This window comes from Crocodylus porosus, unplaced genomic scaffold (genome assembly GCF_001723895.1).
Source record: "Crocodylus porosus isolate Cpor-Errol unplaced genomic scaffold, CroPor_comp1, whole genome shotgun sequence".
Taxonomy (NCBI): Eukaryota; Metazoa; Chordata; order Crocodylia; family Crocodylidae; genus Crocodylus; species Crocodylus porosus.
In genome coordinates this window covers 48504704-48526926 of record NW_017728943.1, presented here as the reverse complement: position 1 = coordinate 48526926, position 22223 = coordinate 48504704, and the positions used below count along the sequence as shown (strand labels likewise).

The 22223-nt window shown below is 45.2% G+C and overlaps 1 long non-coding RNA gene across 1 annotated transcript in view; it reads left to right on the top strand.

Moving 5' to 3' along the window:
* Positions 1-369: 369 nt before the first annotated feature.
* The window catches only part of LOC109319203, a 23822-nt gene continuing 1968 nt past the window's right edge, over positions 370-22223 (top strand). The window contains exons 1-2 of the long non-coding RNA XR_002103409.1: positions 370-379; positions 10718-10821. This is a non-coding gene — a long non-coding RNA (uncharacterized LOC109319203). The remainder of the gene's footprint in view (positions 380-10717; positions 10822-22223) is intronic.

The window sequence follows — 22223 nt, the reverse complement described above, 5'->3', positions numbered from 1 at the left end:
TACTTAGGCTTACTTCAAGTCCCACACTCTAACAGACCTTCTTTCTAGATCAGTAATTCTCAACCACGGTGTCAGGGTATTGTACCCCATAAATACTTCTTCCATGTCTTTATTTTCTGTTGTGTGAGAGATTAGATGACTAGCAGTATCTATTGTAATCTCCACAGGGTACAATGTATGATGTAGAGATGGGATATGTCTCTATGGGCACACTTACATGAGATGCTTTACTCAAGATTAGAGCTAATTACTGTGCAGTAGGCATCACTGTCTATACATGCAAATGCTTTATTGTGCAGTAATTTGCTTTAATCATGAGTGAATTTACTATCTGAAAATACAAGTAGCAAATTTACTTCTGATTACTTACTGCACAGTAGTGCACATGTAGATGGCCAATTAGGAACAAATATGGTACTGGGCAGCAGGGGGCAGGAGATTGCTCTGTGCCCCCAGGAGTTGCCTGTTGCTGTGGCTGGCTGGCTGGGCTCCATCACCAGAACCTGGACAGGAACTGTGTTCCCTGTCCCAGCAGCAGAGAGCTCCCAGCCCCCACTTTGTGATTGCAGAACAGGGGCTGGGAGAAAAGAATCTCCCAGCCCAGGCTCCATGACTGTGGATCACTTGTGCTATTTGTGATTATATAGCAGGGGCTGGGAACTCCCTGCTGCCAGGGCAGGGGGACATTGTAGCTCCATAGTAGCCCCATAGAGGATTTAATTACCTGAAGGGTGGTTCCAAAGAGGACGGAGCTAGACTGCTCCCAGTGGTGGCAGATGACAACAAGGAGCAATTGTCTCAAGTTGCAGCCAGGGAGGTTTAAGTAGGATATTAGGAAAAATTCTCTCACCAGGAGAGTGGTGAAGCACTGGAACAGGTTACTTAGAGAGGTGATGGAATCTCCATAGTTAGAAGTTTTTATGGTAACTTGACAAAGCTCTGGATGGAATGGTGTCTGGGATGGTCCTGCTTTGAGCAGGGGGTTGGACAAGATGTCTTCCTGAGGTTCCTTCCACCCCTCATTTTCTATGATTCTATGGCTGTCCCCACCATGTGCCAGCCCTGGCCAGGAAACAGCTGTTTCCTGGCCTGGTCCTCCCTGGCAGCCCCTAGACTAGCACCCAGGGGCAGTCTAGAGCTCTCCCTGACTACTGCAAGGGGCCAGTGCAGGGCTGGCAGGAACAGGTATAGACTGCTGCCATGAGTACCAAATCTGCTTCCACTTTCCTGCATGTGTAGATGTTTGCCAGGGTGGGTTAACTCTAGAGTACTTTAGAGTAAACTCAGACCAGAGCATTTGCACATATAAATGTGCTCTGTATCAATGACAAGAAGGTCTAATAGTTTAGGGTAGTATAACAGTGATGTTGTAGCTGTGATTGTCAATAAATTTCACAAAGACCACGGATTTCTTAGGGTGATATCTTTTATTGGACCAACCATGTCATTAGGATTAGGTTAGACAAACCTTTGAATGCAAGACATTTTTTGTCAGGTTCTGATGGAGAATGTCTTGCATTCAAAAGCTTGTCTGACTTAATCCCAATGACATAGCTGGTCCAATAAAAGTTATCTCCCTAAGAAATTCTTGTCTCGATATTTTAGCAGTGCAGGAGAAGAAGGACAGATGACATCTTCCAGCTTCTGAATATAGTGTATTCCAGTGAATTGGAGCAGAGGGACAGGGACTCAAGATCTCGATTTCATTTCTGTAGCTACTGATTGGCTGTGTGACCTTAAGCAAATTACTTTTGTTCTCTGTGCTCTTGTTTCCTTAATTTGGTTGCATGTCTGTTGGGACCTAGATTTTCTGTTAATATGATTCTACAGGGCCCAACAGACTGGTCATGTCTACTCATGTGCTTTAATGCTCAGTAGCCTATTCTACCATGCATTAAAGCACCACATCAAAAACAGTGCTAATACACAGTAGAAATAGGCTACTGTGCATTAAGCACCACTAAGGCATGCAGTTTTTCTACTGAATGTTAGGGCAGACTGCTGCACGTTTATGTATTACCTTATATGAGAGGTATGAAGCTTAAAGTGCAGTAGCAAAGGTGCATTAATGTACGTGTAGTCATGCCCAATGAGTCTAATCTTGGTCAGGGTCCTTAGACATTAATACAAATATTAAATATACTAAACCTTATTTTAGCTCAGACAATAATCCAGAGATATGGTGCATGTATTTATAATTTGCAAGGTAATGTTTACCTTTTGCAGTGACAACAAAAGTATGATCTTGGAAATTAGTGATGACCTGACATCCTAGCTGTGATCCTTATTTAAGGATGGCAAACGCTTCCTTTGTAGGTGAACAGGCCTTGTAGCTCTTGGCAAGTAGGTTATTTCAAAATGTTATATTAAACTTGACAAGCATCAACCAGATCTGTCTTTCCAAATGCCAGCATTGATTTTTGACTAAAAGTGACAAGTGTCTAGGAATAAGTGTATTTTTCTAAAAAACAGAAGAAAATAAGGGATAGATTCTATGTTATCCCAGCTTTCCCCATTGCAGCAATTGGGAAATATTCACTTTAAAGAAAATGATGTAGTATGAGGTATCACAGTACGAACATGCAGAGAACATGTGGTTACAAACTCAGCACATTCAGAAAAAAAAAAGCCTCTTATGATACTTATGCCTTATACAGGTGACAATCAGTCATTTACCTGTGATAAAAAAAACCCATTAACCAAACAGAGCTTTGCTAAGATGCTTCCTGTTAAGACCTATGCTCTACCTAAACCACCTTTTCCAACAGAAGGTAGTAATTATTCTAATGCAAATTGGCTCATGTTACCTTTCTTACATGTTTGACAGCTACACATATGTTGTTGCCATTAAACATACCCTGACACATGCAGATATGTGGGCAAAAGCCTTCCTTGTATTGCATTTCGTAATGTTGCTATGAGTAGTGGCTCCTCCAGATACAAACTACATGATGGTTCTCGACTCCTGCTGTTTTCACAGAACTGGGTTTTTGCTATTTGCAGGTATGCTGAGCTAAATGGAATCAATGCCCAGTTTCTCATCATAGGGTGTTTGGGATATATAGTAAAAGCTCTGTTATCCAGCATGAGTGGGGAGTTGGGGGGTGTCAGTAATCTAAAAATGGCACTTACCTGAGACAAGGGTTTTCGGTCAGACATGGAGCATGGCTGGGGGGTGGGGGAGGCTGCATGTGAAGTGGCAGCAGTGCAGGGTGGTGTGTGGTGGCAGTGGCCGCTGTGTGCAAGCTCCCCCCCTCCTATGTTTGGCTGGCCGGCCGGCTGGCTGGAACTTCCACTTACTACAGTGTTCTAGTTACTAAAAAGCTGGTTAACAGAGCTTTTACTGTAGGTTGAAAAAAGCACATGGGTATCTATGTAACAATGTAAATGCACTCTCAAGCTGATGTTAGTGTGCCAAAATTAAAATGAATATTCCCACTTCGGTTAACAGAACACATGCTCAAAACAAATAGCCTCTAGCCATCAGTAAGCAAAGTAAACATGCCTAGGCATCAATGAAATGTGTGAGCAAAAACATTTTTGTTCCTGTTTTAATAGATATCAAATCTGGCAGTCTGACGTTAGGTTCCCAAAGCCCTTTTTAGGGGCCCAGCTAAAAACATTTTAATTTATAAGGTGGTTCACAGTGATTCCAGGTCTCAATAAGGTCATGTTCAAAACCTGTTAGCCTTACAGAACTCCTGCCTCTACATGTGCTCCAATGAGTTCTAATGTGAACACTCTAGTGTGCCACACTGTCACCTGTATTCAGCATCCCACATTTCAAAATGGCCATGGGGGTGCTTTAACTATAGCTCATTTTAGTTTAAACCTCCTGCTTATAGCATTTTGAAATGCAGGACACTGAATATTTGTGACACTGAGGCATTTTAATTAGAGTAACTGGGAGCCATTCTAATTAAAAATGGCCCCCCACCCCACTTGGAGCATATGTATAGATACCCCTGATTCTAAGTGAATGTATAAGAAAACATGTAAGTAGAAAACAGATGTCCGGTGATTTCCCCCCCGCCCCCCCCCCCATAAATGATTTATGCATATTTATCCATAGAGGGTTCTAAAGTGATGTGGAACCATAATGTGTCTTGGTTCATCACTAGGACTCCTAAGAAACATAGTAATAAATAAGAACAGAGGTAATTAGCTGTGTAAGTCTGAAGTCAGGCAGAAGGCAGGATAGGGATAGGGATTTACCTTACAATTTCTTATTAAGTGAGATCTTACTTACATAAGCGGTTATATCTCCAATTCTGTTAGTCTGTAAGGTGCATCTCTATCCCGTCTTCTTTAGTAATGATTTGTACTTCAGTGCTGATTCCAACTTATCTTTTTTTTTTCCATCTATACTGCCAAAGGAAAAAGCAGCAACAGTTGGCGGATGACAGAAGAACATGTGATTAAAAACTAGCAAGTTCACTGAAAACTTCATACAATCAAGGAGACTGAATCAGTATTATAAAACCTATATATATTTGTCTTATCACCTAGAGGAGGGATAATTTTTTTTATTCTCTATTAATTATTGTTTCATAGTATTAAACATTATTTGTGAACTCAGATGGAATATGTGACCATGGAAATGAGAAGCCTTTGATACTTCTAAAGCAAGCTGTTTCTATTTTGGGTACCTGTAAAAGCCAAAGAAATGAAGAATTAGGGTGACAAATTATGAGAGAATGAGGAGGAGGAGTTGTTGACAGTAGTGGTTCTCTAGTTTTTATAACGCTTTTATAATGCTTTTATTAATGAGTGGATCCAGAGAAGGTACAGAAACACAGGTGCATCTCCACCCCCTTTCAGTAGATATCAGGGGAGCCGCAGCTGGGGAATTTTTTTCTTTTAAGTCCCTGAAGAGAATAAGATCCCCTTGCCTTTCCCTCCATGGCACATCCCATCCTCTCCCATTCCCCAATGCTGCTGCTGTCCCTGCTTTACAGCTGCTTATATCCTACTTCAGTTGGGCTCTGTTGCCAGCTGGCTCAGCCAAGGAGGAAAGGTGAGGGAAGGAGGGCAGTGGATATGTCACTGAGTGCAGAGGGGAAGGGAGGAGGGACTGAAAGGAGGGAGAGAAGATTCTAACCTGATCGAGGGACTTAACCATTCTGGAGCAGGAGCACCAGCAACAGGATTTGCCTGTCCACTGGTGGGGGGAGAGGCTGGGAGCAGGGGGTTCAGCCACCCCTACAGTACCTGTGGCTGCTCCTGCACCCCCTTTTACAGAATCCTGGATACTCCCGTTTTCTTATGTATTTATTGTATTGGACTCTGGAATCCAGATTTCCTGTTTGCCATAACAGTTTCTTAACTGCTGACACACAGATAGCCTGAAAATGGGTTTCTTTTACTAACTCCTATCCCTGCAGCATACTGAGTAAGAATATGGGAGATGTGGAGTGAAATCCTCTGCAGCAGAGTAAAAATTTTAAACTTGGGTCTCTCATACGTTGGATCAATATCCCAGCTCTTGGTGGGCAGATGAAAAGAGGCAATCCTTTTTTCTAAGCATTTTTTTCATTTTTCCATAGGTTTTAATACAGCTACTTAAAAACAAGAGAGGAAAAACAATGCTGTTTTTTTTTTCTCTCTCTTTTTGTGAGCAAAATATTGGGGGAAAATATTACAAGTTGAACTGAATAGTTTTTAGATTTCTAGTTGGCCAAATCAAAATATAAATTATTTGCACAGCTCTAATCTCACCAAGGGAAGCAAGGAGAACAAAACCCTTCTTCCACAGCATGTAGGCAATTTAAAACAGCAAGCAAGACCTGATACATTGTGAGTAAACCAATATCAAAGATAGACTACTGCTACTAACAATAGTTTGCATTTACAGAGTACATTTAATCCAATGCTCAAAAATGCTTTGTAAGGTACATACAGATAGAATACTGCAACTACTAGTTCCTTTAGGTGACAGAAAAAATAGTCATCATCATCCCTGGGTACAGAGAATATATTCCATAAGAACCTTTTGTGGTTCTTTTCTTCTTGTGCTGCCTCTGTAAAACACACATGGTAGAGAACTGAGAAAGAAACTAACATGGAAGTGTACAGTGTGATTTGTACAGAGCATAACTATCATTTAATATAATTATTCAGTGTTGCTGCAGTCTATGGTGTTTGTGTGTTTAGTCAGTCGCATGATATAGATCTTCCCTTCCTTTACCTAGGCTCTTGGCTTTCTTTATAGATTGGTATACTGTGGTCCAGACTGCTAGACTCTTCCAACTTATAAGAATACATTTTTATCTGAGCTAATACCCAATTTTTTAAGGTGTGTTTCTCAACAAATGAAATACAAAATTTCATTTTTCCTCTTATTTTTATTGGCAGCATGCCACTTTCCTTATAATTTGACTTTAGTTTTCTTCCTTAACTTAGAAGGCCTCCATTAATTCTCAGATTAGGTTGGGATCTAGGTTTTCCAGCTAATATCAAGAATGCAAAGAGGCAAAAACAGTTTAAAGCTGTGTGTCTAAATGTATATATATCCATCTTTTATTATTTTTATTTCCTGGAAAAAAGGAGATACAAAGGAAATTATATGAAACACAAACAAAACAGTTGATAACTTTTATTCTAGAATTAGTTATTTTAGTCTCTAACCTTTGGACCACAGGAATTTTGGAGATTACCGATGGTTAAGATGGAGGACTACTCAGCCCCCACCCCCCAAAGAAACACCTTCAATATGTAGAGAATGGCCAAACAAACTATGGCATATTCTGACTGTAGCAATGTGTAGTGCTACATATGACTTGCATTCGTCCACTTCAGCTGTTGCCTGAAAACCAGTATTAATAAAATAAAAGTTTTAAAGATCCTTTCACACTTGATCACATGGGAATTCAAAAGTAAACTAGATTACTGTCCTCAAATGTATATCCAACATACATGTATATGCAGTTATACAGTACACAGGGAAACAGTGATAGATAATCCAATTGGCTACCTCATTCAGAAGTAGGTTCTCTTTGAGGCTATTCCATTCTTGCTCTGTGTGTAAGGCCCCTGGATTCATTTTGCACCTATGTTGCATCCTTCTATTCCAAAATTCTATACCCACCTCTCTGTCCCACAGATGGGAATAGGAAAGTAGGTGCTAAGCTCCTAAGTAGAAGTTGGTGAGCTGGGCGCCAGCTGCAGATACTGAAAGAGACATATATATATATGATCTCTGAGAATTCTCTCAGATATATTTTCCTGGTGGAAAAACTTACCTGGTGATGCCTGCACAGTAATTTGAATGCCAAGGCCCTGAACAGCAAAATGCTTGCAAGTGCTGATGCCACAGGAGGCCCTGTGCACAGGACGCTCTGCACTTCCTTAGTCTGCTGAGAAATGAATGGCAGTACTGCACAGGACAGCCCAGATTGGCTGATCCAGACTACCCATGGTCAGCCTGTGTTTCCTGCAGCACAATATGGGGATTGTTCTGTTCCTTGCTACAGCAGCAGAGTCCAATGAGTGACATACTATCTCCCTGTGACGAGGGGGAACAAAGTACCCTGGTATACTAGAAAACTGTGTTGTGGCTTCTCTCAGAAAAAACCATCTGCCGACATTTTTTCTCTCAGAAGAAATTCTCCTGGGAGTGATTTAACTCTTGTTGTTCTTGGCTTATATTTCTCCTGGAGTGACTGTTTGCTCAGGGAGGAAATCCTGAGCACCTGTATATTCTTGGTCTCTCCTGGGAATGCAGTGACTGCCAGGAGAAGTTGAACCTCTCTAAATGGCTTTAGAGGGGTTCTAAAATGGCATCCCCTGGAGGACTTTGCACCATGGCAACTGTGCTCCAAAACCTGAATGTGGAGGGGATGAAGAATGAAAGAATAGGGGTGAATATTCTACTCCCTAGGAAGTTCAAGTTTTCTTATATGTATCAGTTAGTGCTAGACACTGCAGGTCACTGACAGATGCATTTAAAGCTATTTACTAGATAAACAGAGCCTCTTCTCACAGTAGCCATAACTAAGGAGCAGTCTCTTGCAGTAAGGAAGTGTGACAGCTCTGTGCATCTTTTGGAAACAGTGAGTTTCTCAAAGCAAAGGTAGAATAGTGGAATAAATGTGCCACTAAGCTCTGGAGATAATTGCTATTCTCCTCAACATTGTTTAATTTCCATATTTCCATAAATGTGGAGGTTTCTTATTAGTTAGAAGTTTCCCAACTCAATCAAATTTCATACATGAACTTCAGGAATAAATAAAACATACTTCTAATGAGGTGTCTGCAAGTTTTGGATGTTATTTATTTATTTATTTTTGGACTGAAGTGTCCAAATAGAGCAAATATTTGAGGAGCTAGAGAAAAAAAATGGTGCGCATAGGAGAAACTCTGAAAGAATAAAATATAAACAAAAAGAGAAGTAAAAATCTCGTTCCATCTATCACAGAGACTGTATAACAACAACAATAATAAACACCACAGAACAAAATAAAATTGTTAGCCAACCAGTCTAATCATCAAGATCCAGAGCTACCAGAAAGGCCTAGAAGACCAGGGCTGGTTGATTTTTATTTTAATTTTTTTGTAATGCTGTGTCAACATCTTCTGAATTGTGACTTCAGGGCTCAGTCATGCCTTCTAGTACCTGCTTGTTTGCCTTTCCAGTTACCCAAGTGCCTAGTTTCTCAGCTGCCAAGCCTTGATGGAATTGTTTGCAGGCTCTCAGTCTGGTTTAGAAGACAATCCCTCTGGTGCCTCTTCTCATTCCATAGGGATGCAGATCCCTTATGCCTTATTCTTTCTCTGGGCCCTGGCCTGCCCTACAAATAGATGGAAACACCTCAGAAAAACTGTTTTGTCCCACAGGCTTACTAATAGCCGGCCTCCCTGCTCCCCTTGTAGCCACCCCATATCTCTAAGCTCAGTTGTAACCAGTCCACCTTTCACCCTTTAGTCAGGATTAGGCTCTGGTTCCTGCTTAGGTTTGGTTTTAGCTGCCAGGCTGCCCTAAGTAACAGTTCTTCTTGGGATTGATGTTCTATAGCCAGGAGGGAAGAGGGGGCCCACTCTTTTTCTCTTAACATGGCCTAAATTTCCCATTTCACCAGAATTTCCTCTGGGATGAATAGGAAACAGACTGATTCTACATGGAGAACATCTATAGAGAATGCCTGGGTGATCCAAAGTGGAACACAGAGTTGGCCAACTACAGAAGTAAAGGTTCTCAAGCTGAGCCAGAGACAAAATGACAGTCACTTTGAAGAAGAAAAAAATATTGTCTTTCTAAATCCAGGATCCAAGTGGTGATGTGTAGAATATTATTTACTTATAGCAGTATTTACTTGACCATTGACAGCTGATCTATAATTGTGCACTCCTGCCCTAGTGAGGGTAAGTACTTGCTTTGGGATGCTGAAGCCTTTCAAAATCTGCTAGACTAGGTAGGTAATATGGTAACTGGCTGTCATTCTGAACATAACACATTTGATATTTAAATAGGATTTCATTTTTTTAGAATGGTATTCTAAATCTCAAACATTATATAAGCATGTGCAGTAGGCAAAGTTGATAATACAGAAATTAGGCTTTTAAATATTAAAATATAAATCCCAAACATGCTGCATATTCATGAACAAGAAAAAGCACGTGCAAAACCCTAAGCTATCCTCTCTCCTATAACCTATAGACACTTCAAATACTTGGCAGTATGGTACTTTATGTGGTCAAAATTGACATTAATAATTACAACTCTTTTGGGTGGTAGATAGAGCAATATAATTATCTCTGGTTCTCTTAAGAGTAGATCTACAATTTGTTTTCAGCACTTTCTGCAGAGTCTGGTTCCATTCATACCCTACAAATCTGGATATACTTAGAGTGTTAAGATGTCTCTGGTATGCTTACAGTGTGATGGATATATCTGAGAAGCTTCACTGGTACATTTCCATGGCCTTGTACAGATATTTATGGTCTACATATACATGTTTACAATGTACAGTGTCACATGCATTTGTATAAACAGCAAAATGTGGCTCAGCACTGAGAAAATGGCAAAGGTGCACATCAAACGTGTTTTAGTTTCAAAGTGTATCACTGACATTTTCTTAGCACTGATGCATTTGTATTTGCTGTTTATACAAATGCATACAATGCAGCACCGGGTGTGTCAGTTTGTGTGCTCTGTAGACTTGATTAATGGAATCTGCTTCAATATGCTGGATTTCCAGTGCACTGGAGCAGACAAATGATGTGTATAATTGCTCTCAGTTTCTCCTGGGAGAGTTGCTGTTCTCCAGAAGAAACCATGAGTGTAAAGATGTTCAGGATTTTTCTCCCAGAGTAAAAAGTCGCCTCTCCAGGAGAAAAATAACCTGGGTAACAACCAGGGTTAAATCACTCATAATTGAGTTATTTCTGAGACAGTAAATGTCTGCATATTCCATGGCTTCTCTCAGAAGAGATTGCAGTCCTTCAATTTTTGCCTCACCTCAGGGAGACATTATGTCACTCACTGGATCCTGCTGCTCCAGCAGAGAACAGAACATGCCTCATTGATAAACTGCACATTGTACTGCAGAGAAACACAAGCTGACCATGGACAGCCTGGATCACCAATCAGAGCTGGCCTATGCACTGTTGCCAGCTCTTGCCATGCAGGCAAAGGAAGCCTTCAGAGCATGCTAAGATGTGTGCATAGGGCCTTCTCTTGGCTAAACAGTGTCAGCACTGCAAGCATTTCACCCTTCAGAGCCTCAGCATTTGAATGTCTGTACATGTGGCTCTGGGTAAATTTTTCTCTCAGGAGAACAAACCTGTGAGAATTCTCCCAAATTATTTGATAGTGTGTATGCAGTATGTAGCATGGCAGTGGGAGGGGATGAGCCCTCAATGTTTGAGATTGGATGTCCCCAATAGTACAGGGGATGTAGTATAGAAATAATTTCAGGTATCTCTACTTGGAGTATACCACCATTTATTGGGCCCAGAAAGCTCCCAGGCATGTGGTTTACACCTGCACTTGGAGCACAGCACATTGAACTGGGCTGCAGCAGCCCTAGCTGGCAGGGTCAGCCTGCCAGCCTGGGGCTGCTGCAACTGGGCACAATGTGCTGCAGAGGGGCTGGCCAGGGCACAAAGGACCTTCAGCATGGGGCTGGCCAGCAGGCCCCTGCACTGAAGTAACCTTGTACCTCAGCAAGTTGGTCAGCATCTACATATGTGCTGCTGTGCGTGAAAAAACTCTGAAGCGCTCCAGTGCTTGTATTTACAAATACTACCCTGCTGTGAAGTTTACTAGTTTTTTCCACCCTAAAAGGGGGTGTACAGGTAAATGCTGAGATGTTTACTGCTCAATTAGTCAACTGTTCAGTAAATATTTTGTGTAGACACACCCAGTATATTCTAATCCTTTGCTCTGAGCATTATATTTTAGTTTCTTTGGGTGTGTCCAAACAAGCCTGCATGTGCCTCTTGCCACATCTGAAAGCAGTTTGAGATGCAGCAAGAGGCACACTGGGAACAAAAAACCTTACCAAAATTTGTTAGGATATCCAGGTATCCACCCCTCCCCCCCAAAAAAGAATAAACCAGGGAAAAAGCAGGGCAGGGCATAGAACAGGACCATGCCTTGTCTCTTTGTATCATTCAAGTATTGTGGGTCCTAAGGCCCACTCAGCTAATTAATAGCACCTCCTGTGTGGGGCTAATGGGTGAATAATACAACAATTCTTGGGACAACAAAGGCAAAAAACAGGATAGGAGTGATGTGAGGGTCAAAGGGTCAAGAAGTGACAATGAGTCTTCCTAAGGGAAGCAGAGCCCTGTGGGCTGCACTCACTGGTCAGCAAAGACATCTACGGAGCTGGTGGATGCTGTCCAGTGGTGCTCTGCCCAGAAATGTGTGCAGACCAGTGAGACAAATATGGCCCCACAGTCCCTGGGCACCTTTCCAGCCAGAGACTCCTTCCTGGTTGTGTACAGTGCCCACTTGGCCAGGGCCAGGAGGAGGTTGACCAGGAGGTCCCAGGACTTGAAGGAGCCATGGATGAGGTGTTCAAAAATAAAAAGGTGGGAGGTGAAGTTCATCCAGAACCTCAAGAGGAGGTTCCAATGGTGGAAGGGTGGCAGCCTGGAGCACTCAAGTGTCATGTGTGCCAGGGTCTCCCTCTGACTGCAGAAGGGGCAAGAGACCAGGGTGTCTGTAAAGCTCACCATATACATGTCCATGGCAACAGCTCCATGGAGGCGCCATTATCTGAGGTCCCCAGTGGCTCATGGGATGAGGGTGGAATAAAGGCTCAGGCACTGGGACACCCCAGCTATGCCTTCACTGAGCATCCTGCCACTTGGTGTCTGGGCAGGATGTGAGGGCAACATGGTTGATCATGCAGTGAAAGCATATAGAGGTGGCAGCAATAGGAGGTGAAGAAGCTGATTGGTTTGGTGTCCTCCAGGTGGCTCAGGTGGTGGAGCAGTGAGTGCTACAAGGCTGGGTGAGGTGCTGGCCCCATGACAAACTCTGGTGGGCTGGAGGATGGAGGGACCACCATCATCAACAAAGGCAAGGGTGTTGGGAGATAAGGCAGATGTCACCTCCTGGACTAGGCAGCAGGTTGCACATGTCATGGGTAAACCCATGTACTGGGCTGGTGCAGCGGGGTCCACCCATGCCTGCCTATCCTAGTCCAGGGGGTCTCCAATATGGGTAACACCACTCAGAACCAACCTCTGTCAAAACTGGGGCACCTTTGACATTGATACCTCCAGCTGGGCCATACTTCCAGAGGAGCAGCTTGATGAGCACATTGGTGCCCTGGGTAAGTGCCTCCAGAGCACCTGCAACAGAGACCAGCTTCCAGACCTGGAGAAGGTCCCAGTAGAATTCTGGAAGCCCTTACAGGTCCTGCACAGAGAAGCCCCACAACCTGAGGGGCTCCAGTATGACTAGCAGCTCCTGGAAGTGGCAGAAGAAGGTGCACCTCAGGTGGCCCCATGCTGCGTGACCTCCAACACTGTTTAATAGTCACTGTGGGGCCTGAAGGTGGAACATCAGGACCTGGCTGTGCAGGCAAACCAGGCCCTGGCCACCATCCCACAAGGGGAGGCTCAGGACCTCCACAGTGACCCAGTGCCATCTTGACCAGAAAAACTTTAGCACCCATCTCTGAAGCCCAGCAAGGAGCTTGGGCAAACTGACAGGGTATGTAAGCTGTGCCAGAGCATGGACAGGACTAGCTGGTTCAACACCAGTGCACTCTCATGCAGGGAGAGACACCACAGCAGTTCCACTCATGCCCAGAACTGCTCCACCACCCTTGCCTCCAGCTGATGCCAGTTCTCCAGCAGGGAAGGGTTCATGGGGGACAGGTAGACCCCCAAGTAGAACAGCAAGCCCATGCTACAGTGGATCTCACAGAGTGCAAGGGGGCATGAGCCCACCTTCCACCAATCACCCACCGTCAGGCCAAAGCTCTTGACCCAGTTGACCCGGGAAGAGGGGGTTGTTGAGTACAATGCCCGGCATGCTTCCACCTGTGCCAGGTCACCCAGATCCTGGACCATGAGGTATACATCATTGGGATATGCTGGCAGGACCAGCTGCACTGCCAGTTCCTAGAGCACCAACCCTGCCTTTTGCCTCTGCAGGAGGACAAGGAAGAGCTCCAGAACCAAGGTGTGCAGCTGGCCTGACAGTGGGCAGCCTTGATGCACCCCTTGCCTGAATGAGATGGGCTCCATTAGAATCCAGTTCAGCTTCACCAAACACTCTGCAGAGGTGTACAGCACCTGGAGAGCCTGCACGCAGTGGGGCCTGAGGGCAAAGATAAGCAGCATGCCTGTGAGATACCCATGATTCGTCATGTCTAACGCCTTCTCCTGGTCCAGGGACAAGACAGCAAAAAACAGGTCCTCTCAGTGCACCCACTCCAGGAGGTCCCGAACCAGGTAGAGGTTGTTGAAGATGGAACATCCAGGCATCATGGTCAGGCTGGATCACATTTGCCAGCACGGACCACAGGTGCAGCGAGATAGCTTTCACTGCCACCTTGTAGTCCATGCAGAGGAGGAACACAGGATTCCTGTTCCTCAGGTTGTGGGGATCCCCCATCTTTGGCAAGAGGGTCAGCATGGCCCTCGGGCATGACAAGGGGAGCTCCCCACTACCCTTGGATTTGGCTCAGACTGTGGCAAAGTCCAGGCCAAGGATGTCCCAAAAGCCTGGTAGAACTCCATGCCCAGCACCTTGTGACTCATCCAGGGGAAAAGAAGCCTCCAGCTGGCCTTTGTTGCCTGCGCTGACCTGTGAGAGTCCCTCCCACAGGGTCCAACAGGCCTTGGCATTGGTTGGATCCAGGGAGAGAGCTCTTCATAGAAAACCCACGTGCGCCGATGCATCTCACCTGGATCTGTGAGTGGGGTGCTGTCACCCACCAGAAGGCAGGCAATGTACTTCTTGGCTCCCCATCTCCTCTCCAGGGAATAGAAGAAATGGGAGCTGTGGTCCATCTCCTGAAGGAACTGGACGCACAAGTGTACAAATGGTGGTCATCCAGAGTGTAAAGCTCTTCCAACCTCTTCTGACACTCCCTGCAGAGCGACAGTTGGTTGGGTAACTGGCCAGGTGCCTCACCAGCTCCAGCACTTCCTGCTTGAGCTGCTCTTGGACTGCCTCCTCCTGCCTGGCGTGCCCCCAAGTGTAGCTGCATCAAAAAAGCTGGATGCACACCTTCTCGATGTCCCACCATCTCTGAGCTGAGGAGAAAGATGTTCATTGTTTCCCAAAAGGACAGCCAGAAATCCTGGAAGGTCTCCCTGAAGACCATGTCCTCCACCACACAGTAGGCTGATCCTGGACTTCTGGGCTCCAGTGTGACCTGGGCCCCAGACAAGCTGGTGATCACTGAAAGAGGTTGGTTGAATGCCAGAGGAGTGGCCCTGGGCAAAGTGTGGCAATGAGATATAAATTTGGTCAAATGGCAGTGTCATGCCCGCTCCTTCTCTACCCTCATGTAGGTGAAGGCTGGGCATGCCGGTTGTCTACCAGGGAGCATTCTGTCAGGATCTCCTCAAGGACACCCATGGTGGCCTGGTTCTGCTCCCTGCCTGACTGATCCTGTACATCTAGGGTGACGTTAAAGTCCCTGCTAAAGACCAGGCACTCACGAGGGTTTGGGGTGCTGATGTACATGGCCACCTGGCAGAAAAAACCCACTAGCTCCAGGTCCTTTGCAGGGGAGAAGGTTCAGGAGCAGCCCTTGAGCTAGCTTGGACTCAGAGGTGTATCAAGCAGCCTAGCACCACCTCAACATCCTGGAGAACCTCCAGCTGCAGGCCTGGGGAGAACAGGGTGGCCACCCCACAAAAGATGTCCGAGCGTTGACTAAAAAAGACCCTACCGCCCCACTCCAGCCACCAGTGAGACTCATTGACTGGAGTCATCACTGACTCCTGCAAGAATAATACAGGGTACCCCACACACCCCTTAAGGCAGGAGTGCACCCAAAGACCCTTTCTGCAACCATGGACATTGAGTTCCACAATCTTCAATGATGTCATGGTTGGGGGGGTGGAGTAGATGGCTCAGCAGGGGCCTCGCACACCTCAGTGCCTGGTGTGGGGCCCACTGGCTTGCACAGTGCCCTCCCATAAGCATAGAGGGAGTCTATGAAGCTGCAGGCCCATCTATAGATCTAGGTGTTGCAGTGCTTGCCTTCCTCCATCAGTGCCCTCGCAGTGTCAAGGATGCTGTCAAAATGTCCCCAGCAGTCCAGAGAGCTATATCTTGCTGGCAGACCACTGAGGGTACTCATGGTCAAGAAATGCAAGTAGTTCATTCCTGGGGACCACCGGGACTGAGAGGTCCACAGGCTCTGCAGAGCCCACCAGTTCTTGAGCATCCTCCTTCTGGCTCTGGGGCTCAGCAGGCTCACTAGGCAACATCTGAATCCCTTGGTCTGCTAAGACCCTGGACTCTGGTTGGGACTGGAAGAGTCTACATTCCCTTGGGACAGGGGTGGTGGCAAGGGTGGGGGTGGGACTACCTTACAAGATAAGGCAGAGCTGGAACCCCAGGGGGTCTGCATGGGGTCCTTGACAAGATTGGCCTGTCAGTCAGGGAATGCCACTTTGACCCCCTCTGATGTGAGACCATAGGGTGAGCCTTTTGTGCAGCAGCTTCCAAAGCAAGGAAAAAGTTCCCCTTGACATGAAAGCAGGAGGCTGCCACAATCTTGGGGGCCCCAACCACACAGGTTTCAAAGTGCAGGTTCCCTTGCTCAGGTAGTTGTCACTAGCCTGTGGCTGCGGGTGAGTGGTGCAAAGGGGCCCCCAGTGCCTGAGCTGGAAGGGCTGGTGGTGGAGGGTCCAGGCCCAGTGGCTGCAGGTCACCCTACAGCCACCTGTATGTAGCTGCTTTTCCCCCATTGGAGGGCTGCCTTGGGGTATCCAGGGCTAGGGCCAGGGGCAGGCTCAGTCCATTTGCTGGCTGGTATACTGCACCTGGTCCCCTCAGGCACTGGTGGTCTAGGCTTGGGGGCACGGCCCTTGCCCTTCCCACTCCTAGCTGTGGAGGAGGCTAAAGAAGCGCCCTTCACACTGCCCTTGCCCTAGATCCCTAATGGTGTGTGTGTGGGGGTGAGGCTTAGGAGCACCTCCAGGAGGGGCCTGGCCAGGGGAGTCTTCCTGGCCATGCTGGCTCCCCATTAGTGTCCTGTTGCCCCCATAGTGGGGGTTACATGCTTGTCTATCCCTGGAGGGGGTCAGTTGGACTCTGTCCCCAGGGTGAGGGTTGTAGGAACATGAGCCCCAATGGGGGCCTGGCTGGAATCTGCCCCCATAGTGGGGGGCTGCAGAAAGTTCTGTGGGGGCATCTTCCCTCCCCCAAGGAAGGCTCCTGCCCTGCCATTGCTTCACATAAGGGAGAGGGAAAAGAAAAAAAAAAATCACAGCAGCGTTAGTGAATCCAATAGGGATGGGCTGGGGCTGTGGAGGGAGAGGGTGGGAACAGGGCTGAAGTTCACTGAGATACAGCTCCACAGGAAACTAGGTGGCATAGACCTGGGGAATACAGAGAAAGGGGGGATACACAAGGGTTGGGGAGACTCAAGCTGGCTTACTCAGCCACACAACAAACACCAGGACAAGGGGGAGTGGACCACAGGACTTACTACACAAGGGAAAAACAAACAGGGGAGGCTGCTGAGGCAGGTGTAAAAGATGGCTGGAGTAGTGGAGGGGCTCTATTTATTAAAGCTCAGTCCAGGAGCCTGTCAGGTCTTCATTCAGGCACTTAGCACCAAGGCAGCAGGAAGGAAACAAGGCACAGGATCAGATGCATTGAGGCAACTATCGGGGAGTGCAGAAGCAAACAGCTAATTAAGGAAGTAATCCAATGCAGGTGTGGTGTGGTGCAAGGTGGTGCAGTTTGGAATCCCTTCCCTCTCTAGAGGGGGGCAGCAGCACCACAGGTGGCAGCAGCAGAGGCTGTCCAGGTCAGCCACCCAAGGAGTGTTTCAGGTAAAGGTGAAAGTGAAAGGGAAGGCGGAGAGTGGCCTGCCAAAACAGGTGGGGCAGAAAAGATGTCCTTAAGCACCAACAGTGATGGTGGGGGAGGGGCCCACAGGGAGTGTAGGCCTCTTCCTTGGGCTGTTCCCCAGCCATGGCTTGGTGGCAGGCTGGGCAGCAAGCTGGAACTGGAGTACAGAAGATGAGGGATGGTACTGGGGTGCAGTGGAATGCAGTGCAGCCACCCCCCCTCCCACTGAGAGGGGACAGTGGTGTGCAGCAGAAGACCACCCCCCCCATGGCCCACTTCTCACCAGAAGATCCTACCAGGAGCTAGGAGCAGCAGCCTGAGACAGGAAGAGGCATGGCCAACCTCCCCCCAGAAGCTCTTGAGAGCAAGCCAGGAGCAAGAGCAGCAGCCTGGCACAGGCAGGGGAATGGTAAAGCTCCTGGGGGCAAGTAGTCCTGAGCTCCTTGCCAGGGCAGGTTTTTATACTGCTGGCATCAGCACAGGGCAGGTTTTTATATTGCTTCAGGCTCTAGGTCCTCCTGGCTGCAGATCTGGGAGGAGTTGGGCAGGGTTATTTTGCCCCAGGTGGCACAGCTTGCCTCACACTAAGGTGCATGTCTGAGGCAAAAATCCCTGTCTCAAACTTGTGCCACTCCTATTTGAACTGCTGCAAGTGCATGTGCCTGCATGTGTGGATGCGCCCATTGGGACAGACTTGGGTTGTTTTTTTTTACCTGTTAAGATATGTACCCAATACACTGGAGAGGGGGTAAAAATGTGGGTGTAAGAATGCTTAGGCAGAATTGCAATAGCAAATCCATTCTCTTCTGCAGGTGTATGACATGGCATGGGAAGGAATGAGGGCTTGTGGCTTGACCCATGTATATATCAACTGGCATTGCTGGCAGGAATGGCAAGAGGAAGAGCTGCCATGTCTTCACCTTTCACTTAAAAGCAAAAGTGAGCTTCCAATACTCATGGTGGTAGAGAGGAAGATTAAAATCGTGATGCAAATATACCCTAAAAACTCTAATGGCAAAAAGTAAATTAAAAAAAAAAATTATGATTCTTAGGCCAGTTACACAATTCCAGGGGGACATGCACCATCATTTTTGAACGTCTGACATTGGTAGTACAAGTTCAATAAGGTACATCTGGTATTCTAAGTTGAAATAGTACTGCACCACTGTGCTGCATGCTTGTTATATATATTTTCTGCTTAGCTACACTGAAAATTTCCTCTTTTTAGAAACTGGCATTTCCAGAATTGACTACTACTTTGTAATCTTTTCCTACAGCATAGAATACACTGGCCTCCAAGGCAGGAATAAAAGCCATTTGCAGAAACATTACAGAACCTTAATTTCAGCTGCATTATATCTAAAAACAAACAAAAAAAAGTTTATTGCCTTTTAGTTGAAAGTTTTACATTTCTGTTCCACAGCACTTTAAGAACTCATTTTAATTTGCTGTCTTCTATTTCATTATGTTATTGTAAAGGATTTATAAGGGGAGTGATAGAAATAATTTAAGTTAGCTACCATAGCCAGAAAGACATGTGTTTAGGTTTAATAAAGGGGGTAGGGGATGGGGAAACAATTTATTATTATTAGAAGTAATGTCAGCACAAATAGACCAATGTGGTTCATCTTAATACTCTAGGTACAGCAAATCAGCAGTTAGCTGTGCAACAGCATAGCTTCAACGAGAGCTTAAAATTAAGTCAATCCCTTAGTTAGATATGTGATTGTTGCTTGTGCAATTAGCCTTGCAGTAGTACCAAGATGAGCTGAGAAGGATTTACTGACTGAGGCCAAGTCTTATCAGAGCAGCCTTTTCGGGTGTAGATTAATGTGGAAATGACTTTTGCACGCCTCAGTAAGCTAGTGCATTAGGAGTAAAGACTTTGTTAAATGCAGTACAAAGGCCATTTTGCCCAGTAGTAGAGAGAACATGTTTGCTCTTTCTATAGTATATGCTGTTAAAGATTGCCCTGCTGATCTCACTGAGATTTGTCAAGTTGAATAATTAACAATGCGGGTGACAAAGCTATAGATACTTTTTTTTAAAATGCCAACATGTACAATTATTTCAATTATATAAACTGAAAATGATGGAGTGTGGGACAAATTCAGTAGATAATAATGTATATTAAGAGGAAAGTGAGCGTAGAGATGATCAATGGGATCATAGTATTTGAAATCCCAGAAGGGCCCACTGAACAAAAGGCCCTTAAGGAGAGGCCTTTTAACAAAAGGCCCTTATGGAGAGAGAGTCACAGAAGCCAAGAATGGGTATTAAGGACAACAAATGATGAAACAGGAATGAAGTGGAGTGATTGAAGATATAAGTGAAAGGAAGCAGATGAAGTACTAAGTAGAAAAATAAGGTCAGAGCCTAGTGCTCTTTGAAGGTGTTGAAAAAGAAGAAGGGATTTTTTTGGGGTAAATATGCAGTTCTGGTGAACCCTACATTTTCTACTTATTTCCTACATATTTGGGTCAAATGCAGCAAATAGTTTTAGCCAAAATGGGAAAAAATGGAAACATATAAGCAAACCATTTCAGCAACTCAAAACTTTCATGCTCTCCAAACCACTTTCATTTTTGGAATTAGATTCACAAAACCAACCAAGAGGTTTCTGTATACTAAAATGTGAGTACTCCTCCTGGGATGACCAGGAATTTGAGTAAACATCATGCTTTAGGAAACATCATGTTATGCAATCCACATGCAAGACTGAAAATCTGGGCCTCTGCCCGGTCCACCTTCTCGTTGCTGGTTTTCTGACTTTAGTCTCATACTTTTATTACAAATGAAACAATTTGTTTCAGAACTAATGAGCCATTTCTTTCAACCCAAACTGAATTGTTTCAGTTTGTCAGTGTTCTGAAAAATTTCCATTTTGGCTGAAGCAGTTTTTTAAAAGCTTCTACCAAACTGAGAATGAATGATTCAATAGTCTTTATAAGGAGTCAGTGGACACACCTGAAGGGACATTGCACAGAAACATGGAATAATCAGTGAACAGAAAATAAGTCCCCAGGGATGCAGAGAATCTCCCTGACAAGTTTTGTGCTCCTGGATTTTTAATAATCTATTTTGGCCAGTATCAGCAGGAAGAGATAACCAACTGTGTGTGGCCACAAATAGTGTGTGCCTTAGAAGTTGATATAGGGATATGTAGAGACAGAAAATCATCAAGAGAGGTGGGACAAATGTGCACTAGATGTAGGCATAGATGTAGGACTCCCTTTTTTTCCAGAAAAGCACAGGCATTAATAAACCCATTAATATTCCCAGTGATAGAGGAATTAATCTGAAGTAGATGCTAGCTCACCCAGGGGCCTCCTCATCAAAAGTGGTAGAAGTGTCCTATCCCTTACTGTAAAATGAAGAAATGGAGCCTAATAGCCTAGAGGTGTTCCTTGGTATGGTCTGTAGTCTGTGCAACCAATTAGGTGATCTGCTGGAGGTGTCCAGAGAAGTTGTGGGGAGGATATAGTAGGAGCTGGATGGCCATCCTCTCCTGATGCAGAAAGGAACCAAAGAATTTGAATAATACAGGCAGTCACAATGCAAGTTTTCCCTGTGCTATCTTGTTGCTTCTATTGCAAACCAAGGAAACAATCTTTGAATATGACTCAGGTCAGTTAACCAAGACCAGTGCACATGAGCTGTAGTTCTTCCTAATAATTGTTTTACAACATAGGAATAAATAAGAAATGAATGAGCAAAATTATCAAAAATAAAAATCCTTGTAAAGTTACTACCTAGCTATTAAAAACAGATTACCATCTGTAACGTTGTCTGCTCAGCCCTTTCAGAAAAAAATCAAATCACAGTTGCATTTGTTGAGCCTCTTCTGGTTTTGATGGGTCATAGAGGATGCCTGTTTCAGCCCTCTCCAGCTAGAGATGTGGTTGCTACTGCATTAAATGGCTGGTGCTCCTAAGAGGGCTGAAGCAGGGGCATCCCCTTTAGTCACCCTGAAGATCCTTGTCTCAGGTTTGCATAACAGTAATGTTACATTTCTGGATCTGGCCTGTGGGAGTAAAAATGGGAGTGGATGGAAGGGGTGCAAATCAGAACAGCCTTCTGTCAGAAGCTGGGGATATGATGGAGACATACGCTTTGGGACTTCTGTGATGAAGGTGAGAGTGAGAAATGAGGAGAGCCTCTCACAGAAAATAAGTAAAGTGTGCACTTTGTAACCTCAATATGAGAGTAACTTAGCTGATAAATCTTTTCCATTCTGGTGGTTATCCATGTCTGAAAGTCAAATCCTGCTCACATTAGTCATATAAGAGATAAGGATAAAAGATAACTTGAATCTGTCCCTATATTTTTAAGTGGTGTGAACAAATCACAGTGACATGGCAATATGAGAATAGAATGCATGGTGTATATATATGACCACAACTAAAGCAGAGAAGGACCTGGAAATTACAGTAGCTGAGTATGAGATAACAATGTGCTCTTGTTACAAAAAAAAAAAAAAAGCCAACAGGGGGCTGTGGTGTAGACACCCACACAGTCAAATGGGTCACCAACTGGATGGAGGGCCGCACCCAGAGGGTGATAGTGGATGGGTCTTTCTCAGCCTGGAAGGACGTGGGCAGTGGGGTTCCACAGGGCTTGGTCCTTGGGCCTGCACTGTTCAACATCTTCATCAGCGATTTGGATGAGGGGGTAAAAAGCACCCTGTTCAAATTTGCTGATGACACTAAGATGTGGGGGG